This window comes from Hemitrygon akajei, chromosome 4 (assembly GCF_048418815.1).
Source record: "Hemitrygon akajei chromosome 4, sHemAka1.3, whole genome shotgun sequence".
Classification (NCBI taxonomy): domain Eukaryota; kingdom Metazoa; phylum Chordata; class Chondrichthyes; order Myliobatiformes; family Dasyatidae; genus Hemitrygon; species Hemitrygon akajei.
In genome coordinates this window covers 112,244,717-112,270,393 of record NC_133127.1, presented here as the reverse complement: position 1 = coordinate 112,270,393, position 25,677 = coordinate 112,244,717, and positions in this window count along the sequence as shown.

Here is a 25,677-nt window from a genome sequence, read left to right as displayed (position 1 = left end):
AGGTACTGGGCCACCTTTCCGGTAACAGAAGGTTCTGTGCCACCTTTCCGGGAACAGCAGGTACTGTGCCACCTTTCTGGTAACAGCAGGTACTGGGCAACCTTTCCAGTAACAGCAGGTACTGTGCTACCTTTCCGGTAACAGCAGGTACTGGGCCACCTTTCCGGTAACAGCAGGTAGTGGGCCACCTTTCCGGTAACAGCTGGTACTGGGCCACCTTTCCGGTAACAGCAGGTACTGCGCAACCTTTCCGGTAACAGCAGATACTGCGCCTCGTTTCCGGTAACAGCAGGTACTGTGCCACCTTTCCGGTAACAGCAGGTACTGGGCCACCTTTCCGGTAACAGCAGGTACTGGGCCACCTTTCCGGTTACAGCAGGTTCTGCGCCATCTCTCCGGGAACAGCAGGAACTGCGCCACCTTTCCGGTAACAGCAGCTACTGGGCCACCTTTCCGGTAACAGCTGGTACTGGGCCACTTTTCCGGTAACAGTATGTACTGGGCCACTTTTCCGGTAACAGCAGGTACTGGAACACCTTTCCGGTAACAGCAGGTACTGGGCCACCTTTCCGGTAACAGCAGGAACTGCGCCACCTTTCCGGTAACAGCTGGAACTGCGCCACCTTTCCGGTAACAGCAGGTACTGCGCAACCTTTCCGGTATCAGCAGGTTCTGCGCAACCTTTCAGGTAACAGCAGGTACTGGGCCACCTTTCCGGTTACAGCAGGTACTGCGCCATCTCTCCGGGAACAGCAGGAACTGCTCCACATTTCCGGTAACAGCAGCTACTGGGCCACCTTTCCGGTAACAGCAGGTACTGGGCCACTTTTCCAGTAACAGCAGGTGTTGGGCCACCTTTCCGGTAACATCAGTACTGTGCCACCTTTCCGGTAACAGCAGGTACTGGGCCACCTTTCCAGTAACGGCAGGCACTGGGCCACCTTTCCAGTAACAGCAGGTACTGGGCCAGCTTTCCGGTAACAGCAGGTACTGGGCCACCATTCCGGTAACAGCAGGTACTGTACCACCTTTCCGGTAACAGCAGGTACTGGGCCACATTTCCGGTAACAGAAGGTTCTGTGCCACATTTCCGGTAACAGCAGGTACTGTGCCACCTTTCCGGTAACAGCAGGTACTGTGCCACCTTTCCGGTAACAGCAGGTACTGGGCAACCTTTCCAGTAACAGCAGGTACTGTGCCGCCTTTCCGGTAACAGCAGGTACTGGGCAACCTTTCCAGTAACAGCAGGTACTGTGCCACCTTTCCGGTAACAGCACGTTCTGGGCCGCCTTTCCGGTAACAGCTCATACTGGGCCACCTTTCCGGTAACAGCTGGGACTGGGCCACTTTTCCGGTAACAGTATGTACTGGGCCACTTTTCCGGTAACAGCAGGTACTGGGACACCTTTCCGGTAACAGCAGGTACTGGGCCACCTTTCCGGTAAAAGCAGGAACTGCGCCACCTTTCCGGGAACAGCAGGTAGTGGGCCACCTTTCCGGTATCAGCAGGAACTGCGCCACCTTTCCGGTAACGGCAGGTACTGGGCCACCTTTCCGGTAACAGCACGTACTGGGCCACTTTTCTGGTAACAGCTCATACTGGGCCACCTTTCCGGTAACAGCTGGGACTGGGTCACTTTTCCGGTAACAGTATGTACTGGGCCACTTTTCCGGTAACAGCAGGTACTGGGACACCTTTCCGGTAACAGCAGGTACTGGGCCACCTTTCCGGTAACAGCAGGAACTGCGCCACCTTTCCGGTAACAGCAGGTAGTGGGCCACCTTTCCGGTAACAGCTGGTACTGGGCCACCTTTCCGGTAACAGCAGGTACTGCGCAACCTTTCCGGTAACAGCAGGTACTGGGCCACCTTTCCTGTAACAGCAGGTACTGCGCCACCATTCCGGTAACAGCAGGTACTGGGCCACCTTTCCGTTAACAGCAGGAACTGCGCCACCTTTCCGGAAACAGCAGGTACTGGGTCACCTTTCCAGTAACAGCAGGTACTGGGCCACCTTTCCGGTAACAGCAGGTACTGGGCCACATTTCCGGGAACAGCAGGAACTGCGCCACCTTTCCGGGAACAGCAGATACTGGGCCACCATTCCGGTAACAGCAGGTACTGGGCCACCTTTCCGGTAACAGCACGTACTGGGCCACCTTTCAGGTAACAGCTGGTACTGGGCCACTTTTCCGGTAACAGAATGTACTGGGCCACTTTTCCGGTAACAGCAGGTACTGGAACACCTTTCCGGTAACAGCAGGAACTGCGCCACCTTTCCGGTAACAGCAGGTAGTGGGCCACCTTTCCGGTAACAGCTGATACTGGGCCACCTTTCCGGTATCAGTAGGTTCTGCGCAACCTTTCAGGTAATAGCAGGTACTGGGCCACCTTTCTGGTAACAGCAGGTACTGTGCCACCTTTCCGGTAACAGCAGGTACTGGGCCACCTTTCCGGTAACAGCAGGTACTGGGCCACCGTTCCGGTTACAGCAGGTACTGCGCCATCTCTCCGGGAACAGCAGGAACTGCTCCACATTTCCGGTAACAGCAGGTACTGTGCAACCTTTCAGGTAACAGCAGGTACTGGGCAACCTTTCCAGTAACAGCAGGTACTGGGCCACCTTTCCGGTAACAGAAGGTTCTGTGCCACCTTTCCGGTAACAGCAGGTACTGTACCACCTTTCCGGTAACAGCAGGTACTGGGCCACATTTCCGGAAACAGCACGTACTGGGCCACCTTTCCGGTAACAGAAGGTTCTGTGCCTCCTTTCCGGTAACAGCAGGTACTGTGCAACCTTTCAGGTAACAGCAGGTACTGGGCAACCTTTCCAGTAACAGCAGGTACTGGGCCACCTTTCCGGTAACAGAAGGTTCTGTGCCACCTTTCCGGGAACAGCAGGTACTGTGCCACCTTTCTGGTAACAGCAGGTACTGGGCAACCTTTCCAGTAACAGCAGGTACTGTGCTACCTTTCCGGTAACAGCAGGTACTGGGCCACCTTTCCGGTAACAGCAGGTAGTGGGCCACCTTTCCGGTAACAGCTGGTACTGGGCCACCTTTCCGGTAACAGCAGGTACTGCGCAACCTTTCCGGTAACAGCAGATACTGCGCCTCGTTTCCGGTAACAGCAGGTACTGTGCCACCTTTCCGGTAACAGCAGGTACTGGGCCACCTTTCCGGTAACAGCAGGTACTGGGCCACCTTTCCGGTTACAGCAGGTTCTGCGCCATCTCTCCGGGAACAGCAGGAACTGCGCCACCTTTCCGGTAACAGCAGCTACTGGGCCACTTTTCCGGTAACAGTATGTACTGGGCCACTTTTCCGGTAACAGCAGGTACTGGAACACCTTTCCGGTAACAGCAGGTACTGGGCCACCTTTCCGGTAACAGCAGGAACTGCGCCACCTTTCCGGTAACAGCTGGAACTGCGCCACCTTTCCGGTAACAGCAGGTACTGCGCAACCTTTCCGGTATCAGCAGGTTCTGCGCAACCTTTCAGGTAACAGCAGGTACTGCTCCACCTTTCCGGTAACAGCAGGTACTGTGCCACCTTTCCGGTAACAGCAGGTACTGGGCCACCTTTCCGGTAACAGCAGGTACTGGGCCACCTTTCCGGTTACAGCAGGTACTGCGCCATCTCTCCGGGAACAGCAGGAACTGCTCCACATTTCCGGTAACAGCAGCTACTGGGCCACCTTTCCGGTAACAGCAGGTACTGGGCCACTTTTCCAGTAACAGCAGGTGTTGGGCCACCTTTCCGGTAACATCAGTACTGTGCCACCTTTCCGGTAACAGCAGGTACTGGGCCACCTTTCCAGTAACGGCAGGCACTGGGCCACCTTTCCAGTAACAGCAGGTACTGGGCCAGCTTTCCAGTAACAGCAGGTACTGGGCCACCATTCCGGTAACAGCAGGTACTGTACCACCTTTCCGGTAACAGCAGGTACTGGGCCACATTTCCGGTAACAGAAGGTTCTGTGCCACATTTCCGGTAACAGCAGGTACTGTGCCACCTTTCCGGTAACAGCAGGTACTGTGCCACCTTTCCGGTAACAGCAGGTACTGGGCAACCTTTCCAGTAACAGCAGGTACTGTGCCGCCTTTCCGGTAACAGCAGGTACTGGGCAACCTTTCCAGTAACAGCAGGTACTGTGCCACCTTTCCGGTAACAGCACGTTCTGGGCCGCCTTTCCGGTAACAGCTCATACTGGGCCACCTTTCCGGTAACAGCAGGTACTGCGCAACCTTTCCGGTAACAGCAGGTACTGGGCCACCTTTCCTGTAACAGCAGGTACTGCGCCACCATTCCGGTAACAGCAGGTACTGGGCCACCTTTCCGTTAACAGCAGGAACTGCGCCACCTTTCCGGGAACAGCAGGTACTGGGTCACCTTTCCAGTAACAGCAGGTACTGGGCCACCTTTCCGGTAACAGCAGGTACTGGGCCACATTTCCGGGAACAGCAGGAACTGCGCCACCTTTCCGGGAACAGCAGGTACTGGGCCACCATTCCGGTAACAGCAGGTACTGGGCCACCTTTCCGGTAACAGCACGTACTGGGCCACCTTTCAGGTAACAGCTGGTACTGGGCCACTTTTCCGGTAACAGAATGTACTGGGCCACTTTTCCGGTAACAGCAGGTACTGGAACACCTTTCCGGTAACAGCAGGAACTGCGCCACCTTTCCGGTAACAGCAGGTAGTGGGCCACCTTTCCGGTAACAGCTGATACTGGGCCACCTTTCCGGTATCAGTAGGTTCTGCGCAACCTTTCAGGTAATAGCAGGTACTGGGCCACCTTTCTGGTAACAGCAGGTACTGTGCCACCTTTCCGGTAACAGCAGGTACTGGGCCACCTTTCCGGTAACAGCAGGTACTGGGCCACCGTTCCGGTTACAGCAGGTACTGCGCCATCTCTCCGGGAACAGCAGGAACTGCTCCACATTTCCGGTAACAGCAGCTACTGGGCCACCTTTCCGGTAACAGCAGGTACTGGGCCACTTTTCCAGTAACAGCAGGTGTTGGGCCACCTTTCCGGTAACAGCAGGTACTGTGCCACCTTTCCGGTAACAGCAGGTACTGGGCCACCTTTCCAGTAACGGCAGGCACTGGGCCACCTTTCCGGTAACAGCAGGTACTGGACCAGCTTTCCGGTAACAGCAGGTACTGTGCCACCTTTCCGGTAACAGCAGGTACTGTACCACCTTCCCGGTAACAGCAGGTACTGGGCAACCTTTCCAGTAACAGCAGGTACTGGGCCACCTTTCCGGTAACAGAAGGTTCTGTGCCACCTTTCCGGTAACAGCAGGTACTGGGCAACCTTTCCAGTAACAGAAGGTTCTGTGCCACCTTTCCGGTAACAGCAGGTACTGGGCAACCTTTCCAGTAACAGCAGGTACTGGGCCACCTTTCCGGTAATAGAAGGTTCTGTGCCACCTTTCCGGTAACAGCAGGTACTGGGCAACCTTTCCAGTAACAGCAGGTACTGTGCCACCTTTCCGGTAACAGCAGGTACTGGGCCACCTTTCCGGTAACAGCAGCTACTGGGCCACCTTTCCAGAAACAGCAGGTACTGGGCCACCTTTCCGGTAACAGCAGGAACTGCGCTACCTTTCCGGTAACGGCAGGTATTGGGCCACCTTTCCGGTAACATCACGTACTGGGCCACCATTCTGGTAAGAGCAGGTACTGCGCCACCTTTCCTGTAACAGCAGGTACTGGGCCACCTTTCCGGTAACAGCAGGTACTGGGCCACCTTTCCGGGAACAGCAGGTACTGGGCCACCTTTCCGGGAACAGCAGGAACTGCGCCACCTTTCCGGGAACAGCAGGTACTGGGTCACCTCTGCGGTAACAGCAGGTACAGGGCCACCATTCCGGTAACAGCAGGTACTGGGCCACCTTTCCGGTAACAGCACGTACTGGGCCACCTTTCCGGTAACAGCTGGTACTGGGCCACTTTTCCGGTAACAGTATGTACTGGGCCACTTTTCCGGTAACAGCAGGTACTGGAACACCTTTCCCGTAACAGCAGGTACTGGGCCACCTTTCCGGTAACAGCAGGAACTGGGCCACCTTTCCGGTAACAGCAAGTACTGGGCCACTTTTCCAGTAACAGCAGGTGTTGGGCCACCTTTCCAGTAACAGCAGGTACTGGGCCACCTTTCCAGTAACAGCAGGTACTGGGCCACCTTTCCAGTAACGGCAGACACTGGGCCACTTTTCCGGTAACAGCAGGTACTGGGCCAGCTTTCCGGTAACAGCTGGTACTGTACCACCTTTCCGGTAACAGCAGGTACTGGGCCACATTTCCGGTAACAGAAGGTTCTGTGCCACATTTCCGGTAACAGCAGGTTCTGGGCCACATTTCCGGTAACAGAAGGTTCTGTGCCACCTTTCCGGTAACAGCAGGTACTGGGCAACCTTTCCAGTAACAGCAGGTACTGTGCCACCTTTCCGGTAACAGCAGGTACTGGGCAACCTTTCCAGTAACAGCAGGTACTGTGCCACCTTTCCGGTAACAGCAGGAACTGCGCTAACTTTCCGGTAACGGCAGGTACTGGGCCACCTTTCCGGTAACATCACGTACTGGGCCACCATTCCGGTAACAGCACGTTCTGGGCCACCTTTCCTGTAACAGCAGGTTCAGGGCCACCTTTCCGGTAACAGCAGGTACTGGGCCACCATTCCGGTAACAGCACGTACTGCGCCACCTTTCCGGTATCAGCAGGAACTGCGCCACCTTTCCGGTAACAGCAGGTACTGGGCCACCTTTCCAGTAACAGCAGGTACTGCGCCACCTTTCCGGTAACAGCACGTACTGCGCCACCTTTCCGGTAACGGCAGGTACTGGGCCACCTTTCCGGTAACAGCACGTACTGGGCCACTTTTCCGGTAACAGCTCATACTGGGCCACCTTTCCGGTAACAGCTGGGACTGGGTCACTTTTCCGGTAACAGTATGTACTGGGCCACTTTTCCGGTAACAGCAGGTACTGGGACACCTTTCCGGTAACAGCAGGTACTGGGCCACCTTTCCGGTAACAGCAGGAACTGCGCCACCTTTCCGGTAACAGCAGGTAGTGGCCCACCTTTCCGGTAACAGCTGGTACTGGGCCACCTTTCCGGTAACAGCAGGTACTGCGCCACCATTCCGGTAACAGCAGGTACTGGGCCACCTTTCCGTTAACAGCAGGAACTGCGCCACCTTTCCGGGAACAGCAGGTACTGGGTCACCTTTCCAGTAACAGCAGGTACTGGGCCACCTTTCCGGTAACAGCAGGTACTGGGCCACATTTCCGGGAACAGCAGGAACTCCGCCACCTTTCCGGGAACAGCAGGTACTGGGCCACCATTCCGGTAACAGCAGGTACTGGGCCACCTTTCCGGTAACAGCACGTACTGTGCCACCTTTCAGGTAACAGCTGGTACTGGGCCACTTTTCCGGTAACAGTATGTACTGGGCCACTTTTCCGGTAACAGCAGGTACTGGAACACCTTTCCGGTAACAGCAGGAACTGCGCCACATTTCCGGTAACAGCAGGTAGTGGGCCACCTTTCCGGTAACAGCTGATACTGGGCCACCTTTCCGGTATCAGCAGGTTCTGCGCAACATTTCAGGTAATAGCAGGTACTGGGCCACCTTTCCGGTAACAGCAGGTACTGTGCCACCTTTCCGGTAACAGCAGGTACTGGGCCACCTTTCCGGTAACAGCAGGTACTGGGCCACCTTTCCGGTTACAGCAGGTACTGCGCCATCTCTCCGGGAACAGCAGGAACTGCTCCACATTTCCGGAAACAGCAGCTACTGGGCCACCTTTCCGGTAACAGCAGGTACTGGGCCACTTTTCCAGTAACAGCAGGTGTTTGGCCACCTTTCCGGTAACAGCAGGTACTGTGCCACCTTTCCGGTAACAGCAGGTACTGGGCCACCTTTCCAGTAACGGCAGGCACTGGGCCACCTTTCCGGTAACAGCAGGTACTGGGCCACCATTCCGGTAACAGCAGGTACTGTACCACCTTTCCGGTAACAGCAGGTACTGGGCCACCATTCCGGTAACAGCAGGTACTGTACCACCTTTCCGGTAACAGCAGGTACTGGGCCACCATTCCGGTAACAGCAGGTACTGTACCACCTTTCCGGTAACAGCAGGTACTGCGCCACATTTCCGGTAACAGAAGGTTCTGTGCCACATTTCCGGTAACAGCAGGTACTGGGCCACATTTCCGGTAACAGAAAGTTCTGTGCCACCTTTCCGGTAACAGCAGGTACTGGGCAACCTTTCCAGTAACAGCAGGTACTGTGCCACCTTTCCGGTAACAGCAGGTACTGGGCAACCTTTCCAGTAACAGCAGGTACTGGGCCACCTTTCCGGTAACATCACGTACTGGGCCACCATTCCGGTAACAGCACGTTCTGGGCCACCTTTCCTGTAACAGCAGGTTCAGGGCCACCTTTCCGGTAACAGCAGGTACTGGGCCACCTTTCCGGTAACAGCAGGAACTGCGCCACCTTTCCGGTAACAGCAGGTAGTGGGCCACCTTTCCGGTATCAGCAGGAACTGCGCCACCTTTCCGGTAACGGCAGGTACTGGGCCACCTTAACGGTAACAGCACGTACTGGGCCACTTTTCCGGAAACAGCTCATACTGGGCCACCTTTCCGGTAACAGCTGGGACTGGGTCACTTTTCCTGTAACAGTATGTACTGGGCCACTTTTCCGGTAACAGCAGGTACTGGGACACCTTTCCGGTAACAGCAGGAACTGCGCCACCTTTCCGGTAACAGCAGGTAGTGGGCCACCTTTCCGGTAACAGCTGGTACTGGGCCACCTTTCCGGTAACAGCAGGTACTGCGCCACCATTCCGGTAACAGCAGGTACTGGGCCACCTTTCCGTTAACAGCAGGAACTGCGCCACCTTTCCGGGAACAGCAGGTACTGGGTCACCTTTCCAGTAACAGCAGGTACTGGGCCACCTTTCCGGTAACAGCAGGTACTGGGCCACCTTTCCGGTAACAGCAGCTACTGGGCCATCTTTCCAGAAACAGCAGGTACTGGGCCACCTTTCCGGTAACAGCAGGAACTGCGCTACCTTTCCGGTAACGGCAGGTACTGCGCCACCTTTCCGGTAACAGCAGGTACTGGGCCACCTTTCCGGGAACGGCAGGAACTGCGCCACCTTTCCGGGAACTGCAGGTACTGGGTCACCTTTCCAGTAACAGCAGGTACTGGGCCACCTTTCCGGGAACAGCAGGAACTGCGCTACCTTTCCGGGAACAGCAGGTACTGGGTCACCTCTCCGGTAACAGCAGGTACAGGGCCACCATTCCGGTAACAGCAGGTACTGGGCCACCTTTCCGGTAACAGCACGTACTGGGCCACCTTTCCGGTAACAGCTGGTACTGGGCCACTTTTCCGGTAACAGCAGGTACTGGAACACCTTTCCGGTAACAGCAGGTACTGGGCCACCTTTCCGGTAACAGCAGGAACTGCGCCACCTTTCCGGTAACAGCAGGTAGTGGACCACCATTCCAGTAACAGCACGTTCTGGGCCACCTTTCCGGTAACAGCAGGGACTGCGCCACCTTTCCGGTAACAGCTGGTACTGGGCCACCTTTCCGGTAACAGCAGGTACTGGGCCACCTTTCCGGTAACAGCAGGTACTGGGCAACCTTTCCGGTAACAGCTGGTACTGGGCCACCTTTCCGATAACAGCAGGTACTGGGCCACCTTTCCGGTAACAGCAGGTACTGGGCCAACTTTCTGGGAACAGCAGGTACTGGGCCACCTTTCCGGTAACAGCTGGTACTGGGCCACCTTTCCGGTAACAGCAGGTACTGCGCCACCTTTCCGGTAACAGCAGGTACTGGGCCACCTTTCCGGTTACAGCAGGTACTGCGCCATCTCTCCGGGAACAGCAGGAACTGCTCCACATTTCCGGTAACAGCAGCTACTGGGCCACCTTTCCGGTAACAGCAGGTACTGGGCCACTTTTCCAGTAACAGCAGGTGTTGGGCCACCTTTCCGGTAACATCAGTACTGTGCCACCTTTCCGGTAACAGCAGGTACTGGGCCACCTTTCCAGTAACGGCAGGCACTGGGCCACCTTTCCAGTAACAGCAGGTACTGGGCCAGCTTTCCAGTAACAGCAGGTACTGGGCCACCATTCCGGTAACAGCAGGTACTGTACCACCTTTCCGGTAACAGCAGGTACTGGGCCACATTTCCGGTAACAGAAGGTTCTGTGCCACATTTCCGGTAACAGCAGGTACTGTGCCACCTTTCCGGTAACAGCAGGTACTGTGCCACCTTTCCGGTAACAGCAGGTACTGGGCAACCTTTCCAGTAACAGCAGGTACTGTGCCGCCTTTCCGGTAACAGCAGGTACTGGGCAACCTTTCCAGTAACAGCAGGTACTGTGCCACCTTTCCGGTAACAGCACGTTCTGGGCCGCCTTTCCGGTAACAGCTCATACTGGGCCACCTTTCCGGTAACAGCAGGTACTGCGCAACCTTTCCGGTAACAGCAGGTACTGGGCCACCTTTCCTGTAACAGCAGGTACTGCGCCACCATTCCGGTAACAGCAGGTACTGGGCCACCTTTCCGTTAACAGCAGGAACTGCGCCACCTTTCCGGGAACAGCAGGTACTGGGTCACCTTTCCAGTAACAGCAGGTACTGGGCCACCTTTCCGGTAACAGCAGGTACTGGGCCACATTTCCGGGAACAGCAGGAACTGCGCCACCTTTCCGGGAACAGCAGGTACTGGGCCACCATTCCGGTAACAGCAGGTACTGGGCCACCTTTCCGGTAACAGCACGTACTGGGCCACCTTTCAGGTAACAGCTGGTACTGGGCCACTTTTCCGGTAACAGAATGTACTGGGCCACTTTTCCGGTAACAGCAGGTACTGGAACACCTTTCCGGTAACAGCAGGAACTGCGCCACCTTTCCGGTAACAGCAGGTAGTGGGCCACCTTTCCGGTAACAGCTGATACTGGGCCACCTTTCCGGTATCAGTAGGTTCTGCGCAACCTTTCAGGTAATAGCAGGTACTGGGCCACCTTTCTGGTAACAGCAGGTACTGTGCCACCTTTCCGGTAACAGCAGGTACTGGGCCACCTTTCCGGTAACAGCAGGTACTGGGCCACCGTTCCGGTTACAGCAGGTACTGCGCCATCTCTCCGGGAACAGCAGGAACTGCTCCACATTTCCGGTAACAGCAGCTACTGGGCCACCTTTCCGGTAACAGCAGGTACTGGGCCACTTTTCCAGTAACAGCAGGTGTTGGGCCACCTTTCCGGTAACAGCAGGTACTGTGCCACCTTTCCGGTAACAGCAGGTACTGGGCCACCTTTCCAGTAACGGCAGGCACTGGGCCACCTTTCCGGTAACAGCAGGTACTGGACCAGCTTTCCGGTAACAGCAGGTACTGTGCCACCTTTCCGGTAACAGCAGGTACTGTACCACCTTCCCGGTAACAGCAGGTACTGGGCAACCTTTCCAGTAACAGCAGGTACTGGGCCACCTTTCCGGTAACAGAAGGTTCTGTGCCACCTTTCCGGTAACAGCAGGTACTGGGCAACCTTTCCAGTAACAGAAGGTTCTGTGCCACCTTTCCGGTAACAGCAGGTACTGGGCAACCTTTCCAGTAACAGCAGGTACTGGGCCACCTTTCCGGTAATAGAAGGTTCTGTGCCACCTTTCCGGTAACAGCAGGTACTGGGCAACCTTTCCAGTAACAGCAGGTACTGTGCCACCTTTCCGGTAACAGCAGGTACTGGGCCACCTTTCCGGTAACAGCAGCTACTGGGCCACCTTTCCAGAAACAGCAGGTACTGGGCCACCTTTCCGGTAACAGCAGGAACTGCGCTACCTTTCCGGTAACGGCAGGTATTGGGCCACCTTTCCGGTAACATCACGTACTGGGCCACCATTCTGGTAAGAGCAGGTACTGCGCCACCTTTCCTGTAACAGCAGGTACTGGGCCACCTTTCCGGTAACAGCAGGTACTGGGCCACCTTTCCGGGAACAGCAGGTACTGGGCCACCTTTCCGGGAACAGCAGGAACTGCGCCACCTTTCCGGGAACAGCAGGTACTGGGTCACCTCTGCGGTAACAGCAGGTACAGGGCCACCATTCCGGTAACAGCAGGTACTGGGCCACCTTTCCGGTAACAGCACGTACTGGGCCACCTTTCCGGTAACAGCTGGTACTGGGCCACTTTTCCGGTAACAGTATGTACTGGGCCACTTTTCCGGTAACAGCAGGTACTGGAACACCTTTCCCGTAACAGCAGGTACTGGGCCACCTTTCCGGTAACAGCAGGAACTGGGCCACCTTTCCGGTAACAGCAAGTACTGGGCCACTTTTCCAGTAACAGCAGGTGTTGGGCCACCTTTCCAGTAACAGCAGGTACTGGGCCACCTTTCCAGTAACAGCAGGTACTGGGCCACCTTTCCAGTAACGGCAGACACTGGGCCACTTTTCCGGTAACAGCAGGTACTGGGCCAGCTTTCCGGTAACAGCTGGTACTGTACCACCTTTCCGGTAACAGCAGGTACTGGGCCACATTTCCGGTAACAGAAGGTTCTGTGCCACATTTCCGGTAACAGCAGGTTCTGGGCCACATTTCCGGTAACAGAAGGTTCTGTGCCACCTTTCCGGTAACAGCAGGTACTGGGCAACCTTTCCAGTAACAGCAGGTACTGTGCCACCTTTCCGGTAACAGCAGGTACTGGGCAACCTTTCCAGTAACAGCAGGTACTGTGCCACCTTTCCGGTAACAGCAGGAACTGCGCTAACTTTCCGGTAACGGCAGGTACTGGGCCACCTTTCCGGTAACATCACGTACTGGGCCACCATTCCGGTAACAGCACGTTCTGGGCCACCTTTCCTGTAACAGCAGGTTCAGGGCCACCTTTCCGGTAACAGCAGGTACTGGGCCACCATTCCGGTAACAGCACGTACTGCGCCACCTTTCCGGTATCAGCAGGAACTGCGCCACCTTTCCGGTAACAGCAGGTACTGGGCCACCTTTCCAGTAACAGCAGGTACTGCGCCACCTTTCCGGTAACAGCACGTACTGCGCCACCTTTCCGGTAACGGCAGGTACTGGGCCACCTTTCCGGTAACAGCACGTACTGGGCCACTTTTCCGGTAACAGCTCATACTGGGCCACCTTTCCGGTAACAGCTGGGACTGGGTCACTTTTCCGGTAACAGTATGTACTGGGCCACTTTTCCGGTAACAGCAGGTACTGGGACACCTTTCCGGTAACAGCAGGTACTGGGCCACCTTTCCGGTAACAGCAGGAACTGCGCCACCTTTCCGGTAACAGCAGGTAGTGGCCCACCTTTCCGGTAACAGCTGGTACTGGGCCACCTTTCCGGTAACAGCAGGTACTGCGCCACCATTCCGGTAACAGCAGGTACTGGGCCACCTTTCCGTTAACAGCAGGAACTGCGCCACCTTTCCGGGAACAGCAGGTACTGGGTCACCTTTCCAGTAACAGCAGGTACTGGGCCACCTTTCCGGTAACAGCAGGTACTGGGCCACATTTCCGGGAACAGCAGGAACTCCGCCACCTTTCCGGGAACAGCAGGTACTGGGCCACCATTCCGGTAACAGCAGGTACTGGGCCACCTTTCCGGTAACAGCACGTACTGTGCCACCTTTCAGGTAACAGCTGGTACTGGGCCACTTTTCCGGTAACAGTATGTACTGGGCCACTTTTCCGGTAACAGCAGGTACTGGAACACCTTTCCGGTAACAGCAGGAACTGCGCCACATTTCCGGTAACAGCAGGTAGTGGGCCACCTTTCCGGTAACAGCTGATACTGGGCCACCTTTCCGGTATCAGCAGGTTCTGCGCAACATTTCAGGTAATAGCAGGTACTGGGCCACCTTTCCGGTAACAGCAGGTACTGTGCCACCTTTCCGGTAACAGCAGGTACTGGGCCACCTTTCCGGTAACAGCAGGTACTGGGCCACCTTTCCGGTTACAGCAGGTACTGCGCCATCTCTCCGGGAACAGCAGGAACTGCTCCACATTTCCGGAAACAGCAGCTACTGGGCCACCTTTCCGGTAACAGCAGGTACTGGGCCACTTTTCCAGTAACAGCAGGTGTTTGGCCACCTTTCCGGTAACAGCAGGTACTGTGCCACCTTTCCGGTAACAGCAGGTACTGGGCCACCTTTCCAGTAACGGCAGGCACTGGGCCACCTTTCCGGTAACAGCAGGTACTGGGCCACCATTCCGGTAACAGCAGGTACTGTACCACCTTTCCGGTAACAGCAGGTACTGGGCCACCATTCCGGTAACAGCAGGTACTGTACCACCTTTCCGGTAACAGCAGGTACTGGGCCACCATTCCGGTAACAGCAGGTACTGTACCACCTTTCCGGTAACAGCAGGTACTGCGCCACATTTCCGGTAACAGAAGGTTCTGTGCCACATTTCCGGTAACAGCAGGTACTGGGCCACATTTCCGGTAACAGAAAGTTCTGTGCCACCTTTCCGGTAACAGCAGGTACTGGGCAACCTTTCCAGTAACAGCAGGTACTGTGCCACCTTTCCGGTAACAGCAGGTACTGGGCAACCTTTCCAGTAACAGCAGGTACTGGGCCACCTTTCCGGTAACATCACGTACTGGGCCACCATTCCGGTAACAGCACGTTCTGGGCCACCTTTCCTGTAACAGCAGGTTCAGGGCCACCTTTCCGGTAACAGCAGGTACTGGGCCACCTTTCCGGTAACAGCAGGAACTGCGCCACCTTTCCGGTAACAGCAGGTAGTGGGCCACCTTTCCGGTATCAGCAGGAACTGCGCCACCTTTCCGGTAACGGCAGGTACTGGGCCACCTTAACGGTAACAGCACGTACTGGGCCACTTTTCCGGAAACAGCTCATACTGGGCCACCTTTCCGGTAACAGCTGGGACTGGGTCACTTTTCCTGTAACAGTATGTACTGGGCCACTTTTCCGGTAACAGCAGGTACTGGGACACCTTTCCGGTAACAGCAGGAACTGCGCCACCTTTCCGGTAACAGCAGGTAGTGGGCCACCTTTCCGGTAACAGCTGGTACTGGGCCACCTTTCCGGTAACAGCAGGTACTGCGCCACCATTCCGGTAACAGCAGGTACTGGGCCACCTTTCCGTTAACAGCAGGAACTGCGCCACCTTTCCGGGAACAGCAGGTACTGGGTCACCTTTCCAGTAACAGCAGGTACTGGGCCACCTTTCCGGTAACAGCAGGTACTGGGCCACCTTTCCGGTAACAGCAGCTACTGGGCCATCTTTCCAGAAACAGCAGGTACTGGGCCACCTTTCCGGTAACAGCAGGAACTGCGCTACCTTTCCGGTAACGGCAGGTACTGCGCCACCTTTCCGGTAACAGCAGGTACTGGGCCACCTTTCCGGGAACGGCAGGAACTGCGCCACCTTTCCGGGAACTGCAGGTACTGGGTCACCTTTCCAGTAACAGCAGGTACTGGGCCACCTTTCCGGGAACAGCAGGAACTGCGCTACCTTTCCGGGAACAGCAGGTACTGGGTCACCTCTCCGGTAACAGCAGGTACAGGGCCACCATTCCGGTAACAGCAGGTACTGGGCCACCTTTCCGGTAACAGCACGTACTGGGCCACCTTTCCGGTAACAGCTGGTACTGGGCCACTTTTCCGGTAACAGCAGGTACTGGAACACCTTTCCGGTAACAGCAGGTACTGGGCCACCTTTCCGGTAACAGCAGGAACTGCGCCACCTTTCCGGTAACAGCAGGTAGTGGACCACCATTCCAGTAACAGCACGTTCTGGGCCACCTTTCCGGTAACAGCAGGGACTGCGCCACCTTTCCGGTAACAGCTGGTACTGGGCCACCTTTCCGGTAACAGCAGGTACTGGGCCACCTTTCCGGTAACAGCAGGTACTGGGCAACCTTTCCGGTAACAGCTGGTACTGGGCCACCTTTCCGATAACAGCAGGTACTGGGCCACCTTTCCGGTAACAGCAGGTACTGGGCCAACTTTCTGGGAACAGCAGGTACTGGGCCACCTTTCCGGTAACAGCTGGTACTGGGCCACCTTTCCGGTAACAGCAGGTACTGCGCCACCTTTCCGGTAACAGCAGGTACTGGGTCACCTTTCCGGTAACAGCAGGTACTGCGCCACCTTTCCGGTAACAGCAGGTACTGGGCCACCTTTCCGATAACAGCAGGTACTGGGCCACCTTTCCGGTAACAGCAGGTACTGGACCAACTTTCTGGGAACAGCTGTTACTGGGCCACCTTTCCGGTAACAGCTGGTACTGGGCCACCTTTCCGGTAACAGCAGGTACTGGGCCACCTTTCCGGTAACAGCTGGTACTGGGCCACCTTTCCGGTAACAGCAGGTTCTGGGCCACCATTCCAGTAACTGCACGTACTGGGCCACCATTCCGGTAACAGCACGTACTAGGCCATCTTTCCGGTAACAGCACGTACTGGGCCACCATTCCAGTAACAGCACGTTCTGGGCCACCTTTCCGGTAACAGCTGGTACTGGGCCACCTTTCCGGTAACAGCTGGTACTGGGCCACCTTTCCAGTAACAGCAGGTACTGGGCCACCTTTCCGGTAAAAGCAGGTACTGGGCCACCATTCCAGTAACAGCACGTACTGGGCCACCTTTCCTGTAACAGCACGTTCTGGGCCACCTTTCCGGTAACAGCAGGTACTGGGCCACCTTTCCGGGAACAGCACGTACTGGGCCACCTTTCCGGGAACGGCAGGAACTGCGCCACCTTTCCGGGAACAGCAGGTACTGGATCACCTTTCCAGTAACAGCAGGTACTGGGCCACCTTTCCGGTAACAGCAGGTACTGGGCCACCTTTCCGGGAACAGCAGGAACTGCGCCACCTTTCCGGGAACAGCAGGTACTGGGTCACCTCTCCGGTAATAGCAGGTACAGGGCCACCATTCCGGTAACAGCAGGTACTGGGCCACCTTACCGGTAACAGCACGTACTGGGCCACCTTTCCGGTAACAGCTGGTACTGGGCCACTTTTCCGGTAACAGTATGTACTGGGCCAGTTTTCCGGTAACAGCTGGTACTGGAACACCTTTCCGGTAACAGCAGGTACTGGGCCACCTTTCCGGTAACAGCAGGAACTGCGCCACCTTTCCGGTAACAGCAGGTAGTGGACCACCATTCCAGTAACAGCACGTTCTGGGCCACCTTTCCGGTAACAGCAGGGACAGCGCCACCTTTCCGGTAACAGCTGGTACTGGGCCACCTTTCCGGTAACAGCAGGTACTGGGCCACCTTTCCGGTAACAGCAGGTACTGGGCAACCTTTCCGGTAACAGCTGGTACTGGGCCACCTTTCCGATAACAGCAGGTACTGGGCCACCTTTCCGGTAACAGCAGGTACTGGGCCAACTTTCCGGGAACAGCAGGTACTGGGCCACCTTTCTGGTAACAGCTGGTACTGGGCCACCTTTCCGGTAACAGCAGTTACTGCGCCACCTTTCCGGTAACAGCAGGTACTGGGCCACCTTTCCGATAACAGCAGGTACTGGGCCACCTTTCCGGTAACAGCAGGTACTGGGCCAACTTTCTGGGAACAGCAGGTACTGGGCCACCTTTCCGGTAACAGCAGGTACTGGGCCACCTTTCCGGTAAAAGCAGGTACTGGGCCACCATTCCAGTAACAGCACGTACTGGGCCACCTTTCCTGTAACAGCACGTTCTGGGCCACCTTTCCGGTAACAGCAGGTACTGGGCCACCTTTCCGGGAACAGCACGTACTGGGCCACCTTTCCGGGAACGGCAGGAACTGCGCCACCTTTCCGGGAACAGCAGGTACTGGATCACCTTTCCAGTAACAGCAGGTACTGGGCCACCTTTCCGGTAACAGCAGGTACTGGGCCACCTTTCCGGGAACAGCAGGAACTGCGCCACCTTTCCGGGAACAGCAGGTACTGGGTCACCTCTCCGGTAATAGCAGGTACAGGGCCACCATTCCGGTAACAGCAGGTACTGGGCCACCTTACCGGTAACAGCACGTACTGGGCCACCTTTCCGGTAACAGCTGGTACTGGGCCACTTTTCCGGTAACAGTATGTACTGGGCCACTTTTCCGGTAACAGCTGGTACTGGAACACCTTTCCGGTAACAGCAGGTACTGGGCCACCTTTCCGGTAACAGCAGGAACTGCGCCACCTTTCCGGTAACAGCAGGTAGTGGACCACCATTCCAGTAACAGCACGTTCTGGGCCACCTTTCCGGTAACAGCAGGGACAGCGCCACCTTTCCGGTAACAGCTGGTACTGGGCCACCTTTCCGGTAACAGCAGGTACTGGGCCACCTTTCCGGTAACAGCAGGTACTGGGCAACCTTTCCGGTAACAGCTGGTACTGGGCCACCTTTCCGATAACAGCAGGTACTGGGCCACCTTTCCGGTAACAGCAGGTACTGGGCCAACTTTCCGGGAACAGCAGGTACTGGGCCACCTTTCTGGTAACAGCTGGTACTGGGCCACCTTTCCGGTAACAGCAGTTACTGCGCCACCTTTCCGGTAACAGCAGGTACTGGGCCACCTTTCCGATAACAGCAGGTACTGGGCCACCTTTCCGGTAACAGCAGGTACTGGGCCAACTTTCTGGGAACAGCAGGTACTGGGCCACCTTTCCGGTAACAGCAGGTACTGGGCCAACTTTCTGGGAACAGCAGGTACTGGGCCACTTTTCCGGTAACAGCAGGTACTGGAACACCTTTCCCGTAACAGCAGGTACTGGGCCACCTTTCCGGTAACAGCAGGTACTCGGCCACCTTTCCGGTAACAGCAGGTAGTGCGCCAGCTTTCCGGTAACAGCTGGTACTGGGCCACCTTTCCAGTATCAGCAGGTTCTGCGCAACCTTTCAGGTAACAGCAGGTACTGGGCCACCTTTCCGGTAACAGCAAGTACTGGGCCACTTTTCCAGTAACAGCAGGTGTTGGGCCACCTTTCCAGTAACAGCAGGTACTGGGCCACCTTTCCAGTAACAGCAGGTACTGGGCCACCTTTCCAGTAACGGCAGACACTGGGCCACCTTTCCGGTAACAGCAGGTACTGGGCCAGCTTTCCGGTAACAGCTGGTACTGTACCACCTTTCCGGTAACAGCAGGTACTGGGCCACATTTCCGGTAACAGAAGGTTCTGTGCCACATTTCCGGTAACAGCAGGTACTGGGCCACATTTCCGGTAACAGAAGGTTCTGTGCCACCTTTCCGGTAACAGCAGGTACTGGGCAACCTTTCCAGTAACAGCAGGTACTGTGCCACCTTTCCGGTAACAGCAGGTACTGGGCAACCTTTCCAGTAACAGCAGGTACTGTGCCACCTTTCCGGTAACAGCAGGTACTGGGCCACCTTTCCGGTAACATCACGTACTGGGCCACCATTCCGGTAACAGCACGTACTGGGCCACCTTTCCTGTAACAGCAGGTTCAGGGCCACCTTTCCGGTAACAGCAGGTACTGGGCCACCATTCCGGTAACAGCACGTACTGCGCCACCTTTCCGGTATCAGCAGGAACTGCGCCACCTTTCCGGTAACAGCAGGTACTGGGCCACCTTTCCAGTAACAGCAGGTACTGCGCCACCTTTCCGGTAACAGCACGTACTGCGCCACCTTTCCGGTAACGGCAGGTACTGGGCCACCTTTCCGGTAACAGCACGTACTGGGCCACTTTTCCGGTAACAGCTCATACTGGGCCACCTTTCCGGTAACAGCTGGGACTGGGTCACTTTTCCGGTAACAGTATGTACTGGGCCACTTTTCCGGTAACAGCAGGTACTGGGCCACCTTTCCGGTAACAGCAGGAACTGCGCCACCTTTCCGGTAACAGCAGGTAGTGGGCCACCTTTCCGGTAACAGCTGGTACTGGGCCACCTTTCCGGTAACAGTAGGTACTGCGCCACCATTCCGGTAACAGCAGGTACTGGGCCACCTTTCCGTTAACAGCAGGAACTGCGCCACCTTTCCGGGAACAGCAGGTACTGGGTCACCTTTCCAGTAACAGCAGGTACTGGGCCACCTTTCCGGTAACAGCAGGTACTGGGCCACATTTCCGGGAACAGCAGGAACTCCGCCACCTTTCCGGGAACAGCAGGTACTGGGCCACCATTCCGGTAACAGCAGGTACTGGGCCACCTTTCCGGTAACAGCACGTACTGGGCCACCTTTCAGGTAACAGCTGGTACTGGGCCACTTTTCCGGTAACAGTATGTACTGGGCCACTTTTCCGGTAACAGCAGGTACTGGAACACCTTTCCGGTAACAGCAGGAACTGCGCCACCTTTCCGGTAACAGCAGGTAGTGGGCCACCTTTCCGGTAACAGCTGATACTGGGCCACCTTTCCGGTATCAGCAGGTTCTGCGCAACATTTCAGGTAATAGCAGGTACTGGGCCACCTTTCCGGTAACAGCAGGTACTGTGCCACCTTTCCGGTAACAGCAGGTACTGGGCCACCTTTCCGGTAACAGCAGGTACTGGGCCACCTTTCCGGTTACAGCAGGTACTGCGCCATCTCTCCGGGAACAGCAGGAACTGCTCCACATTTCCGGAAACAGCAGCTACTGGGCCACCTTTCCGGTAACAGCAGGTACTGGGCCACTTTTCCAGTAACAGCAGGTGTTTGGCCACCTTTCCGGTAACAGCAGGTACTGTGCCACCTTTCCGGTAACAGCAGGTACTGGGCCACCTTTCCAGTAACGGCAGGCACTGGGCCACCTTTCCGGTAACAGCAGGTACTGGGCCACCATTCCGGTAACAGCAGGTACTGTACCACCTTTCCGGTAACAGCAGGTACTGGGCCACCATTCCGGTAACAGCAGGTACTGTACCACCTTTCCGGTAACAGCAGGTACTGGGCCACCATTCCGGTAACAGCAGGTACTGTACCACCTTTCCGGTAACAGCAGGTACTGCGCCACATTTCCGGTAACAGAAGGTTCTGTGCCACATTTCCGGTAACAGCAGGTACTGGGCCACATTTCCGGTAACAGAAGGTTCTGTGCCACCTTTCCGGTAACAGCAGGTACTGGGCAACCTTTCCAGTAACAGCAGGTACTGTGCCACCTTTCCGGTAACAGCAGGTACTGGGCAACCTTTCCAGTAACAGCAGGTACTGGGCCACCTTTCCGGTAACATCACGTACTGGGCCACCATTCCGGTAACAGCACGTTCTGGGCCACCTTTCCTGTAACAGCAGGTTCAGGGCCACCTTTCCGGTAACAGCAGGTACTGGGCCACCTTTCCGGTAACAGCAGGAACTGCGCCACCTTTCCGGTAACAGCAGGTAGTGGGCCACCTTTCCGGTATCAGCAGGAACTGCGCCACCTTTCCGGTAACGGCAGGTACTGGGCCACCTTAACGGTAACAGAACGTACTGGGCCACTTTTCCGGTAACAGCTCATACTGGGCCACCTTTCCGGTAACAGCTGGGACTGGGTCACTTTTCCGGTAACAGTATGTACTGGGCCACTTTTCCGGTAACAGCAGGTACTGGGACACCTTTCCGGTAACAGCAGGAACTGCGCCACCTTTCCGGTAACAGCTGGTACTGGGCCACCTTTCCGGTAACAGCAGGTACTGCGCCACCATTCCGGTAACAGCAGGTACTGGGCCACCTTTCCGTTAACAGCAGGAACTGCGCCACCTTTCCGGGAACAGCAGGTACTGGGTCACCTTTCCAGTAACAGCAGGTACTGGGCCACCTTTCCGGTGACAGCAGGTACTGGGCCACCTTTCCGGTAACAGCAGCTACTGGGCCATCTTTCCAGAAACAGCAGGTACTGGGCCACCTTTCCGGTAACAGCAGGAACTGCGCTACCTTTCCGGTAACGGCAGGTACTGCGCCACCTTTCCGGTAACAGCAGGTACTGGGCCACCTTTCCGGGAACGGCAGGAACTGCGCCACCTTTCCGGGAACAGCAGGTACTGGGTCACCTTTCCAGTAACAGCAGGTACTGGGCCACCTTTCCGGGAACAGCAGGAACTGCGCCACCTTTCCGGGAACAGCAGGTACTGGGTCACCTCTCCGGTAACAGCAGGTACAGGGCCACCATTCCGGTAACAGCAGGTACTGGGCCACCTTTCCGGTAACAGCACGTACTGGGCCACCTTTCCGGTAACAGCTGGTACTGGGCCACTTTTCCGGTAACAGCAGGTACTGGAACACCTTTCCGGTAACAGCAGGTACTGGGCCACCTTTCCGGTAACAGCAGGAACTGCGCCACCTTTCCGGTAACAGCAGGTAGTGGACCACCATTCCAGTAACAGCACGTTCTGGGCCACCTTTCCGGTAACAGCAGGGACTGCGCCACCTTTCCGGTAACAGCTGGTACTGGGCCACCTTTCCGGTAACAGCAGGTACTGGGCCACCTTTCCGGTAACAGCAGGTACTGGGCAACCTTTCCGGTAACAGCTGGTACTGGGCCACCTTTCCGATAACAGCAGGTACTGGGCCACCTTTCCGGTAACAGCAGGTACTGGGCCAACTTTCTGGGAACAGCAGGTACTGGGCCACCTTTCCGGTAACAGCTGGTACTGGGCCACCTTTCCGGTAACAGCAGGTACTGCGCCACCTTTCCGGTAACAGCAGGTACTGGGTCACCTTTCCGGTAACAGCAGGTACTGCGCCACCTTTCCGGTAACAGCAGGTACTGGGCCACCTTTCCGATAACAGCAGGTACTGGGCCACCTTTCCGGTAACAGCAGGTACTGGGCCAACTTTCTGGGAACAGCAGTTACTGGGCCACCTTTCCGGTAACAGCTGGTACTGGGCCACCTTTCCGGTAACAGCAGGTACTGGGCCACCTTTCCGGTAACAGCTGGTACTGGGCCACCTTTCCGGTAACAGCAGGTTCTGGGCCACCATTCCAGTAACTGCACGTACTGGGCCACCATTCCGGTAACAGCACGTACTAGGCCATCTTTCCGGTAACAGCACGTACTGGGCCACCATTCCAGTAACAGCACGTTCTGGGCCACCTTTCCGGTAACAGCTGGTACTGGGCCACCTTTCCGGTAACAGCTGGTACTGGGCCACCTTTCCAGTAACAGCAGGTACTGGGCCACCTTTCCGGTAAAAGCAGGTACTGGGCCACCATTCCAGTAACAGCACGTACTGGGCCACCTTTCCTGTAACAGCACGTTCTGGGCCACCTTTCCGGTAACAGCAGGTACTGGGCCACCTTTCCGGGAACAGCACGTACTGGGCCACCTTTCCGGGAACGGCAGGAACTGCGCCACCTTTCCGGGAACAGCAGGTACTGGATCACCTTTCCCGTAACAGCAGGTACTGGGCCACCTTTCTGGTAACAGCAGGTACTGGGCCACCTTTCCGTTTACAGCAGGTACTGGGTCACCTCTCCGGTAATAGCAGGGACAGGGCCACCATTCCGGTAACAGCAGGTACTGGGCCACCTTTCCGGTAACAGCAGGTACTCGGCCACCTTTCCGGTAACAGCAGGTAGTGCGCCAGCTTTCCGGTAACAGCTGGTACTGGGCCACCTTTCCAGTATCAGCAGGTTCTGCGCAACCTTTCAGGTAACAGCAGGTACTGGGCCACCTTTCCGGTAACAGCAAGTACTGGGCCACTTTTCCAGTAACAGCAGGTGTTGGGCCACCTTTCCAGTAACAGCAGGTACTGGGCCACCTTTCCAGTAACAGCAGGTACTGGGCCACCTTTCCAGTAACGGCAGACACTGGGCCACCTTTCCGGTAACAGCAGGTACTGGGCCAGCTTTCCGGTAACAGCTGGTACTGTACCACCTTTCCGGTAACAGCAGGTACTGGGCCACATTTCCGGTAACAGAAGGTTCTGTGCCACATTTCCGGTAACAGCAGGTACTGGGCCACATTTCCGGTAACAGAAGGTTCTGTGCCACCTTTCCGGTAACAGCAGGTACTGGGCAACCTTTCCAGTAACAGCAGGTACTGTGCCACCTTTCCGGTAACAGCAGGTACTGGGCAACCTTTCCAGTAACAGCAGGTACTGTGCCACCTTTCCGGTAACAGCAGGTACTGGGCCACCTTTCCGGTAACATCACGTACTGGGCCACCATTCCGGTAACAGCACGTACTGGGCCACCTTTCCTGTAACAGCAGGTTCAGGGCCACCTTTCCGGTAACAGCAGGTACTGGGCCACCATTCCGGTAACAGCACGTACTGCGCCACCTTTCCGGTATCAGCAGGAACTGCGCCACCTTTCCGGTAACAGCAGGTACTGGGCCACCTTTCCAGTAACAGCAGGTACTGCGCCACCTTTCCGGTAACAGCACGTACTGCGCCACCTTTCCGGTAACGGCAGGTACTGGGCCACCTTTCCGGTAACAGCACGTACTGGGCCACTTTTCCGGTAACAGCTCATACTGGGCCACCTTTCCGGTAACAGCTGGGACTGGGTCACTTTTCCGGTAACAGTATGTACTGGGCCACTTTTCCGGTAACAGCAGGTACTGGGCCACCTTTCCGGTAACAGCAGGAACTGCGCCACCTTTCCGGTAACAGCAGGTAGTGGGCCACCTTTCCGGTAACAGCTGGTACTGGGCCACCTTTCCGGTAACAGTAGGTACTGCGCCACCATTCCGGTAACAGCAGGTACTGGGCCACCTTTCCGTTAACAGCAGGAACTGCGCCACCTTTCCGGGAACAGCAGGTACTGGGTCACCTTTCCAGTAACAGCAGGTACTGGGCCACCTTTCCGGTAACAGCAGGTACTGGGCCACATTTCCGGGAACAGCAGGAACTCCGCCACCTTTCCGGGAACAGCAGGTACTGGGCCACCATTCCGGTAACAGCAGGTACTGGGCCACCTTTCCGGTAACAGCACGTACTGGGCCACCTTTCAGGTAACAGCTGGTACTGGGCCACTTTTCCGGTAACAGTATGTACTGGGCCACTTTTCCGGTAACAGCAGGTACTGGAACACCTTTCCGGTAACAGCAGGAACTGCGCCACCTTTCCGGTAACAGCAGGTAGTGGGCCACCTTTCCGGTAACAGCTGATACTGGGCCACCTTTCCGGTATCAGCAGGTTCTGCGCAACATTTCAGGTAATAGCAGGTACTGGGCCACCTTTCCGGTAACAGCAGGTACTGTGCCACCTTTCCGGTAACAGCAGGTACTGGGCCACCTTTCCGGTAACAGCAGGTACTGGGCCACCTTTCCGGTTACAGCAGGTACTGCGCCATCTCTCCGGGAACAGCAGGAACTGCTCCACATTTCCGGAAACAGCAGCTACTGGGCCACCTTTCCGGTAACAGCAGGTACTGGGCCACTTTTCCAGTAACAGCAGGTGTTTGGCCACCTTTCCGGTAACAGCAGGTACTGTGCCACCTTTCCGGTAACAGCAGGTACTGGGCCACCTTTCCAGTAACGGCAGGCACTGGGCCACCTTTCCGGTAACAGCAGGTACTGGGCCACCATTCCGGTAACAGCAGGTACTGTACCACCTTTCCGGTAACAGCAGGTACTGGGCCACCATTCCGGTAACAGCAGGTACTGTACCACCTTTCCGGTAACAGCAGGTACTGGGCCACCATTCCGGTAACAGCAGGTACTGTACCACCTTTCCGGTAACAGCAGGTACTGCGCCACATTTCCGGTAACAGAAGGTTCTGTGCCACATTTCCGGTAACAGCAGGTACTGGGCCACA